An 11087-nucleotide genomic window follows, 5' to 3' on the forward strand; every position below is an offset into this window, starting at 1 on the left:
TCTCGCCTACATCGTCCATATAGGACGACTCGGGAACTCAACTCCTACCCCGGGCAGCTCACCTATCCCCTTATGCCCAGGGGAAAGGTATCAAGCCGTTTGACAGCTGATGCTGGCTGTCAAACCGGCTTTTACGCAAAACAGGCGGGAGGCAGCAAACAGCTGCGACCAGCGAAATCGCCTGCCACCGGAAGTCTCTTCAGGGAATTTGTTAACAGCACACCAAAATATGGCATAACAACGATCAGCCTACCAGCTAAGCCAATTGCCGCTTCTTATTTAGAAACAGCAGTGGATGAGGCTATTTCCAGCAGCACTAAAACTTTTTAATACAACTTACAACAGTTCATTTAGTGATCATTCAAAGTTATAACAACACTGAAAAAGTGTCATTGTAACTTTAATGACTTTTTAGTGACCACTTTTCACACTTGCAACAGCATCCCCATGGTCACGTGATCAAAATTTGGACGCTTGGCTATTGACTCATATTTATTACAGTTACAGCATCCTGGGGTCATGTGATCACCATTAAGCCAAGTTCAGTCAATGGAGAAGCCAAATTCACTTAACAATCGTTGTTACTAACTTAATTGCAGTGATTTACTTAACAACTGTGGTAAGAAAGGTAATAAAATGGGGCAAAATTTATATACCAACTGTTTCACTTAGCAACAGAAAATGTGGGTTCAATTGTGGAGGTAAGTCAAGGGCTACCTGTATAGTATAGTATAGTTTCTCAGATATGCTGAAAAACCCCATGAAAATCTGTAGTGGGTTGGAGGGGGGCGGGGTTTAGTAATATTTTCCTTGGACCTTATCTCCTTCTTTCCCTGTGTCTATGCACACATTCTCTCAAAGACAACTTCCCTTTTTTCTGGATAAGTAACTTATTTGGGGTGTTTGTTACTGTGATGAATGCAGTTTCACTGTGATGAATGGACTACAGTGTTAGTGTTGACCTTTGGTCTCTCTATAGTGTCTATTTATTTATTATACACTTATTCTTCCCTCCCTCAAGGACAACATTCAATCTTCATGTCATCTTGTAATATACAGTCCCCACCCTTTGTGTAGATTTGACAGGCAGAAAGTCTGCCCCAAGCTATACTTCTAAGCCAGTTCTCTCAAACCTGTGCTTTTTATTCTTGTTGGATTACAACTTCCATCTGCTGTCACTGGACTGGAGAAACCAGCTGGATTTATGGGTTTTTGGAATTCAGCACTATAAGGAGGACCCTGGATCTCCCATCAATTTAGACTTTTGGATTGAACTGGGGACAGCAAGGTTTAAATCTCTACTCAGACATGAAACTCAGTGAATGATTTGATGTTATTTAAGATAATGCCTCTTTCTTTATGAAACTGCACACAAACTCCAGTTTGCTCTAGTGGTTAAGGCACCACATTAGAAAGCAGGTGATTGTGAGTTCTAGTCCCACCTTAGGCATGAAAGCCAGCTGGGTGATTTGGGGTCAATCACCAGGAGATTGTGAATTCTAGTCCTACCTTAACCATGGAAGGCACATGGGTGATTTTGGGGCAGTTTCTCTTTCAGCCCAAGTCACCTCACAAGGCGGTTGTTGTGAGGAAAATAGGAGGAGTATTGTATGGTCCAAAGGTGATTTTTCAAGAGGTAACTGGACTTTCTTAAAGACTTTTTGCTTCTCATCCAAGAAGCTTCTTGAAGAAAGGTCTTCAAGGAAAAATGAAGTAAGTCCAGTTGCCTCATGAAAAAGTATTTTTGGGACAATCATGACCTGGATGTCTGAGAATCTCCATAGACATGTGTATTGTATTTGTTTGCTGCCTTGAGTTATTCATAAAAACAATAAAGACAGGATATAAATAAATAGATAAATAAATATCATCTGAGGACATTGCACAAAGTGCCATGAGATTATCTGGCAGCAACCAAGATCAAGCTTTCTCTGTTGCCACTTCAACTGTCTGAAATGTATTCCCTGCAGAGAAGGGAGCCTGGCTAAAACATATAAAGAACGGCTGCTGGAATTGGGAATGTCTAGTTTAATAAAAAGAAGGACCAGGGGTGACATGATAGCAGTCTTCCAATATCTCAGGTGTTCCACAAAGAGAGGGAATCAAGCTATTCTCTGAAGCACCTTAGGCAGGACAAGAAGCAACGGATGGAAACTAATCAAGGAGAGAAACAACCTAGAACTAAGGAGAAACTTCCTGACAGTTAGAACAATTAACCAGTGGAACAACCTGCCTCCAGAAGTTGTGAATGCTCCAATATTAGAAGTTTTTAAGAGGAGACTAGACAGACATTTGTCCGAAATGGTATAGGGTTTCCTGCCTGAGCAGTGGGTTGGACTAGAAGACCTCCAAGTCTGTTATTCTGTAATTAATTTATTCAAAGGTCCATAAAATATCTATCTTTGTACAAGCTTTTAACTTCCATTTTAAGTTAATTTTAATTATTAATTTCACTGCTATATTAACTGTTTTTATTGTTTCAGTTTAGAAAAAAATCTTAATCTGCTAATAGACTTTAACGGTTGACATCATTCTAATTTAAATAACTATTTTTTTCTTAGCCCTTCATACGGTTTTTGCAAAAGTAATACTGGAGAGAGACAACTGTGTATATCATTGTAAAGGTTTGGGAAAAATGGATAAAAATAAAATAAATAACATATTATATAATTTCAATATACATGCTATCTAGAGAATTCCAGTTATTTTGTTGTCCCAGGGTTTATGGTAGGGCCTGATATTCTTTCTCACTTTTGACCTTCTTTTATAGTACAAAATGCACACATGAGCGGAACATCAGTCATCAACTTTTCTCTCTCATCTTTTTTCTTTCTCTTTTGCTTCCTATTATATCTGATGGGGAATGCCTGAGACTGCAAAATCTTCCATGCTGATATGTAATCTTAGAATTGGCCTAATAAAAAATGACCTTGCTATGGATTTTGCAGCATTGAGTGGCTGAACCTTAGGCTTAAGTTGGTATTCAGCAGAAGAATAGGGCTTACATTCATCATAAAAAGACAGAGAAGTGACAGAGAAGGATAATGATGGAGTTGACTATAACAGTACAGCCATCTCCTTTGGAGACTTGGGGAAAAGATTGATGGCTTCAACTATACAACTGCCTACCTTAGATGTTGCCCAAGGCCACAGGAACATTTCCAGTTTTCTTCTTTTATATAGAAAATTTCTTTTCCGGGCACTGCCTGGGCAGGGGGCCAGTTCCAACAAAAGCTTGCTGGAAGCTTTCTCCCCCTCCTCCCATTTAGCTAGCCAACAGACACTTGAGTGAGCTAATTTGAACCATTTGCCTACTCTTAAAGCACTCCAGCCTCTTGTGATACTTGCAGCAGGATTCCTGTGCAGGAAACTTGTAAGCTCTCTTTCAATTTATCAGTGAAATGTCCATCAAACTCCCCAAGGGCACTGGTTGCTATTTTGCCAAGACTCTTCCAGCTTCATATCTTCCTGTCTTCACAGAGGGGAAGAGGAATTGTTAGGCATTATATTAATAGCCTTGAGAATTGGAAGTATTAGATGACTGCTCTAGAATTCAATGAATCTGTTTCTGCCTGAAGGGCAGGCGGGAAAATGGTGGAGATAGAGATTTCAGCTATTTATTGTGGGAATAATCTAGAGAAAGAAATATTTTGGGGAATATTAAAAAGGCAGAATATATTTCCCCAAAGGATCTTAAAGGCAGAAAAGCTATTTTCCTAATAGCCCCAAGCAGACTCGGCAGAAACCAGTTTTTAGAAATGCAGATGTAATAATCCATTTAGGAAGGTTGGAGCCAGGAAACTAGAAGAAACTGATGAGATTAGGAAGACAAAGATGCCTAAAATCTACATACCCCTACACAAACTCTAAGGACAGGAAATCTAATAGGATTAACCCACCAATATCAAAAGGGCACACTCAGATTCAGGTCAAAGTACATGACACAGAAAATACAAAGCCTCAAACAGGAACAGAAAACAACCTCAAAAGCCCAAGAAGGTATAAAAACCCACCATTCCCAGCTACATGTGGTCAGTTTTCCCAGAACCATGCTTCTGTCTGGCTTTGCTCTTCAATAAACTACAACCGTCTTTCTAAAGCAATCTCCATTTTGTTTATTCCCAGCTTGGACTGGACCCTGATGAAGATTTTTCATTCAACAATATTATGCTATCAGAGGTGATAAGAATGAAAACAGATCAGCGGGGGGGGGACCATTTAACAGTCTTTACTAGCAGTTCTTGTTATTAAAGCAGTGTTTCTCAGCCTCTGCCATTTTAAGATATGTGGACTTTAACTCCCAGAATTCCCCAGCCAGCAACACTTTATTAGGAATAAAATAGAGAGATTATGAAATATAAGCACAATATAATTAGGGACACTCCTTCCAAAGGTAGCAGCATTTAGCTGACCTTGAATATCCTGGAAATTACTGTAAAGCAGGGGTAGTCAACCTTGGCTCTTTTATGGCTCGTGGACTTCAACTCCCAGAATTCCTGAGCCAGCACAGCTGTGCTGGCCCAGGAATTCTGGGAGTTGAAGTCCACGAGTCATAAAAGAGCCAAGGTTGACTACCCCTGCTGTAAAGAGAGGACCCCTTGGAAATTCTAGAATTCTTGGCTAGAGTAAGAAGTCAAGAAAACATTTCAGATCTAAGCAGTGGCAAACCACTTCCATAATGTACCAAAAAAGTTAATGCAGTACAGGTAGTCCTCGATTTACAACCATTCATTTAGTGACCATTCAAAATTACAACAGCACTGAAAAACACGAGTTATGCCCTTTTTTCACCCTTACGATCGCTGCAGCTTCCCCATGGTCATGTGACCAAAATTTGGGTGGTTGGCAACCAGTTCATAGGACGGTTGCAGTGTCCCAGCGTCACGTGATCCTCTTTTGCAATCCTCTGACAAGTCAGTGGAGAAGCCAGATTCACTTAGCAACTGTGTTACTAACTTACTGTGTTACTAACAACTGCAGTGATTCACTTAACAACTGTGGCAAGAAAGGTCGTAAAATGGGGCAAAACTCATTTAACAAATGTTTCGCTTAAATCACAGAAATCTTGGGCTCAACTGTGGTTGTAAGTCAAGGACTACCTGTATCAGGACCAGAAGCTCCCACTAACACCACCTTCTTAGAAAAATATCAATTAATATTCCAATTTTTCATGATGTCAAAAGAAATTTTTACAGTTAGCTAATGACCAGTAAAGATGATCTCTGATCTCTGGTCAATACTGATGAAATACGGGAGCCATTCAAGTGAGTCAGAAAAAAATCCCTCCCCTTCAGTGAATAATTGAACACATTACCACAACAAGTGACTGATAGTTTCCACAATGCCACAATCAGGGTGTGGAGTATCTATCTTCCCAATAAGAAACCACTTGTCCTTTGCCCAGACAACACCCTCAGGAGGAAAACTTGGCGAGCTCTACTAAGAGCATCAAAACACCAAAAGCCACTAAGCTTCTGATGATAAACTCCTTCTGACCAGCAACATTAACCATGAATTCCCAGAATCAGAATTGTATAGTGCAAGGGTAGGCAACCTTGGCTCTTTTATGACTCGTGGACTTCAACTCCCAGAATTCCTGAGCCAGCATGGCTCAACTTGGAAACCTCTCCCTTTCCCCTGGCTGGGAAAGGAATTCTGGGAGTTGAAGTCCATGAGTCATAAAAGAGCCAAGGTTGCCTACCCCTGGTATAGTGTATCTTTGCTGACCTCCAATGGAGTGATAGCCACCAAAGTATAGCAAGTCATTTCTCTATCATGAAATAGATTTTTACCCAACTATATGTAGTCCTCGACTTGCAATCACAATTGAGCCCAAAATTTCCATTGCTAAGCGAGACCGTTGTTAAGTGAGTTTTGCCCCATTTTATAATGTTTATAACTTTTCTTGCTACAGTTGTTAAGTGAATCATTGCAGTTGTTAAGTTAGTAACCTGGTTGTTAAGTGAATCTGGCTTCCCCATTGATTTGTCAGAAGGTTGCAAAAGGTGATCACATGATCCTGGATCACTGCAATTGTCATAAATATGAATCAGTTGACAAGCATCCAAATTTTGATCACATGACAATGCTTGTAAGTGAGAAAAATGGTAATAAGTCACTTTTTACGGTGTTGTAACTTTGAATGATCATTAAAGAAACTATTTTAAGTCAAGGGCTACCTGTAACCAAATATTTAATCCTATCCCTTCTCCTAAAGTGAGGGCCCACACTAGAGCTACCAGAACTTGGCTACAAAAATCCTAACAGCCAATCTAGGGCAGCCAAGAGAAAAACACAGCTCTCCGCTGGTGTTTTGTAAAGGCCCAACATTGTGCAACTCAAGTATTTTTACCGAAGGTATATGGTCATTGTTATTGTGGGCAACTATTGTCCTTCAGAAAACCTTGAAGACTGGACTTTTCCAACAGGTCCTGGGACAGCATTACAGGTAATCCTTGACTTACAACCACATCATAGAATAGCATAGCATAGAATAGAAAATTAGGATAGGATAGGATGGGATGGGATGGGATGGGATAGGATGGGATTCTTTATTGGCCACGTGTGATTGGACACAAGGAATTTGTCTCCAGTGCATAACTTGGGACCAGGATTTTCATTGCTAAGCAAGTCAAATGTTAAGTGAGTTGTATCCCGTTTTACCATCTATGGAGATTCTCAGTCATCCAGGTCATTATTGTCCCAAAGGTGCTTTTCTGGCCAATAAAAAAGCACCTTTGGGACTATTTTACCATCATTTTTGCCATGGTTATTAAGTAAATCATTGCAGTCATTAAGTTAATTGTTGAAAGAAAAATCTTCATCAGGGTCCAGTCCAAGCTGGTAATAAACAAAATGGAGACTGCTTTAGAAAGAAGGTTGTAGTTTATTAAAGAGCAGAGCCAGACAGAAAGATGGCTCTGGGAAAGCTGACCACATGTAGCTGGGAGTGGTGAATTTTTATACCTTCTGGGGCTTTTGAGGTTGTTTCCTGTTCCTATTTGAGGCTTTGTATTTCCTGTGTCATGGCAGTGGTGGGATTCAGCCAGTTCACACCACTTTGGCAGAACCAGTAGCTAATTTTTTGTTGCCCAGGCCCAGAATGGCCTTTCGGAAGCAGCATCCACACAGAGAACTGGTTGTTCACATATATGAATCCCACCACTGCCCAAAGGTCATGTCTTTTAGAGTTTGGGTAGGGTATGTAGATTTTAGGGGTCTTTGTCTTCCTAATCTCTTCAGTTTCTAGCTGGAAGGCTCCAACCTTTCTGAAAGGATTACTGAATTTGCATTTCTAAAAGCTGGCCTCTGCTGAGTTTTCTGGCTGGGGGGGTAGGAGAAGTTTCTGCCTTTTTAATATTCCCCAAAATATTTCTTTCTCTGGATTCTTCCCACATAATCATGTGATCTTTAAGTGAATCGAACTTCCCCCATTGACTCTGCTTGTTGAAAGCCAGCTGGGAAGTTTGCAAAATGGCAATTGTGTGACTCAGGACATTGCAACTGGTGAAAATACATGCCTGTTGCCAAGCACCTAAATTTTGATCACATGACTATGAGGATGCTGGGAGAGTTGTAAATGTGAGGACTAATCATAAGTCATTTTTTTTCAGTTCTGTTGTAACTTTGAATTGTCTCTAAATGAATAGTTGTAAAAGCAAAAAAACATATTTCTTTGTTAGCTATGTTCTGCAGTTTTAATTGCTTTGAATCCAATACACTAAATAAATAAATAACAACCAAAAAGTCTTAAATTAATCACAAAATATGGAGAAATATGAGGTCTAGGTCTTGTCATATTGAAGGACAATGTGGGGAAATGATCTGTATAGCTGTGATTCAATCTACAGCCTATGTTTTGCAACAACTGGGGGGGGAAAGGATTTTGTTCTCCCTTTGGACTTGAACTGAACATCCTTTCAAACAGAGAAAGATTCTTCACATTAAACAGAACCTGTAGCAAGGTCAGACTGACCCATGTATCTTAAGAGACAGAGACTATTTCAGCACACAATTTCTATGAAACTGCTCATCTTTCTGTATGTTATGTATTAAGCAATTCATAAGGTCTGTTATAAAAACAGTTAACTGTTTGTTCTATTTGAATTATAGACTGTCTGTATAACTTTAAGCCTTTGTTTTAGGCGGGAATGAATACTTTAAACTGATTGGCCGCCACCTAGTGGCGGTCCGTATAAATATAAGTCAAGCAGCTGCTAGAGCTTGCTTCTGTGAGAACTAATAAAGAGCTGTTAATTCAACTCCGTGTCTTCAATGTCTCACTGTTCCCACTACACAACACTGTAAGGGCAGGAAAATTAATCTGTTTTGAACTGATGGATTTAATTATCATGCATATCTTTAAAGAATGTAGCAAAGTTCTCAGAACGAGGCCATTAACTCTGAGCTGGTTCTGTTGATGACTTGCAGTATAGTCATACTACCCTCTACTACTATGGCAGGAACTCGTTTTTTTTTATGAGCCAGTATTCTCAAAAAGTGGTTTGTGTGTTGTGGGTTCTTTTTGATAGATGGTGTCAGGACTTCAAGTCCCTTGAAGTACAAATATACTTCAAGATAAACATTCACGTTTTAAAGATTTGTATTTTAAAAAGTTTGTTTTGTTTTCTTATTCCCTCAAATCATTTTTAGTTTTGAGGGGTCCTTGGTGCTCCCTGAGCTTGGTTGTTTTCTTGCAGACATTTCATTATCCAAACTAGATAACATCATCAGTGATGTTACCTAGCTCAGGTATAATAAAACATCTGCAAAAACTATCTATCCAATTTTATTTTATCATTCTATAGTCTATCCAATACTCAATACTGTTAGAATTTTGAAAAATTGTAAAGCTATAGGTTTAGACAGCACAATGGAAAAATAGAATATGCATGTGGTTGTTGATAGAATGGCTGTGGAACTAGTTTAATATGCGTGTGGAGACTGGATCTGTCTGACAATTGGATGCATGCCATTATTATTCCCCTATATAAAACACAAGTAGCATGAATGAATGTTCCAGTTTTGGTCACATTTCTTTTTTTTTCTTATGTCATGCTTAAATTCTGTAAATTGTTTAGTCTTGCAATATTGATCTTGTTCTCAGATTGATACATTTTAGGACACTGGAGCCTACAATATAAATGATTTAGAGGAAAGTTTTATTTATTTATTCATCACATTACACACACACACATACCCACCAACAACCACCTGCTCAATATGATTTTGGGGGGTTACTTTTGTGCATCCTTTTTTAAAATTCTTGCTGGGTTTGTACAACAGTGTCATGAGGTCAATCACATCTACCTCGGGTGCATTACCTGAACTCAGATTATGTATGTCCTGCAAACAGATGCTGTAAACCATGGATAAAATATATATGGATAAGTATCACAAAAGTACAACTTCAAAATATACTGCAGACTCTTGGCTTGTTTAGGTTGGTTTTAAAATTCGCTGGGATTTCCACACTATTTTAATTTTACTAGTGAAAGAATGATGTATTGCCCTATGCTTCATAAGTGGATATCTTAAATCAATCTGTTGGCCATCATCTTTCAAATATTGTTTGTGTTCTTAAGGACCAGAAACTTAAGCCATATAAGAACCAGGGTTCACGATAGCAGTCTTCCGACATATGAGAGGATGTCACAGTGAAAAAGGTGTCAATTTATTTGCCGAAGGACCTAAGGACAAGACAAGAAGTAATGGATGCAACCTATCAAGAAGAGATCCAACTCAGAACTAAGGAGAAATTTCTTGTCAGAACAATTAATCAATGGAACAATTTGCCTCCAGAATTTGTGATGCTTCATCACTGGAGATTTTTAAGAAGAGATTGGACAACCATTTGTCCAGAATGGTACAGGGTCTTCTGCTTGAGCAAGGAGATGAATCAGAAGACACCCCCCCCCCCAAGTTCCCATCCAACTCTATTATTCTGTATTGGGGCAAAATACCAAACTGCAAAACTTCTCCCGTGGCTAGCAAAGCGCAAAACGCAAATCCAGTTTAATCCAACGTGTAGTTTTCTCCTCCCACCACCAGGAGATGCTGTGTGTGGGGGGGACGGAAAACACCACCTTTAGGAGGAGGAAGGCCGCGCAGTTGGAGAATAAGGGAACGTCACGTGCACAATCCCAGCCTATTTCGGCGCGGGAAGAGGTAAGGCTCGGGAATGGAAGGTTGAGATCACGTGCTCTCTCGAGCTGCCCAATAGGATCGCGAGCCTGGTTAGCTGGCGACCTTATCACGTGACCAGGGTTTTTTTTCTCTCTCTCCCATCTTTCCTCTCTCTAGGAAGACGGATGTAGTGGCAAAGTGACAACAGCGCTCACTTCCGCTTGGTTGAGAGGAGACGAGAGGGAGGGAGGAAGGAACGAGCGAGCGAGCGAGCGAGCAAAGGTCGGCGGCTGTCGCCGTTGTGGTCTTCTGTCGTCAAGCTCCCTCAACGCGGCCCAGGTAAGTCGATGCTGCTGGGGAGAGGCCGACGCGGCCTGGGCTTGGTTTTTCCGTCGGTTTCGGGTTTGGGCTGAACGTGGAGAGGAGGAGGAGAAGGAGGCCTCGCTCGCCTCTTAACCTCTCAGCCTCTTGTGCGGCGGGGCCTCCTCTGAACGGACAGTGGCCTTTGCTTCTTTGCCGGTTTTTCTTTCCCTCCGGTTCACGCAGAAGCGCCCGTGGGCAACCCTCGGTCTCCCGAGGAGCCAGTTTCCCGCGGGCCTTTGCTTCAGGTAAGTTGCAACGTTGGAGTGGCATCTGAAAGGGCCTTGAAAGGCGTAAGTCAGTGTTTCTCAACCTTGGCAATTTTAAGGCATGTGGACTTCAATTTTAAGGCATGTGGACTTCAACTGGCTGTGGAATTCTGGGAGTTGAAGTCCACATGCCTTAAAATTGTCAAAGTTGAGAAACACTGGCGTAAGTTGAAGGGTCAAAAGGCTCCTTGTCCATATCTGGCTAATACAGTGGTTCTCAACCTTTTTAATGCCGCGACCCCCAACCGGTCGTAAGTCAAGGACTAAACCGGTCGTAAGTCGAGGACTAAACCGGTCGTAAGTCGAGGACTTTCCCTGCCCGGGAGCACCACG

At 40.8% G+C, this 11087-nt stretch overlaps 1 protein-coding gene across 1 annotated transcript in view; it reads left to right on the forward strand.

The window, feature by feature from the left end:
• The first annotated feature begins 10394 nt into the window (after positions 1-10394).
• The window catches only part of MAPK1IP1L (mitogen-activated protein kinase 1 interacting protein 1 like), a 14486-nt gene continuing 13793 nt past the window's right edge, over positions 10395-11087 (forward strand). Inside the window, exon 1 of the mRNA XM_015822817.1 lies at positions 10395-10464. The gene's annotated coding sequence lies outside the window, so the exon portion shown is untranslated. The remainder of the gene's footprint in view (positions 10465-11087) is intronic.

This window comes from Protobothrops mucrosquamatus, unplaced genomic scaffold (genome assembly GCF_001527695.2).
Source record: "Protobothrops mucrosquamatus isolate PMUCROS unplaced genomic scaffold, P.Mucros_1.0 scaffold1685, whole genome shotgun sequence".
Lineage (NCBI taxonomy): Eukaryota > Metazoa > Chordata > Lepidosauria > Squamata > Viperidae > Protobothrops > Protobothrops mucrosquamatus.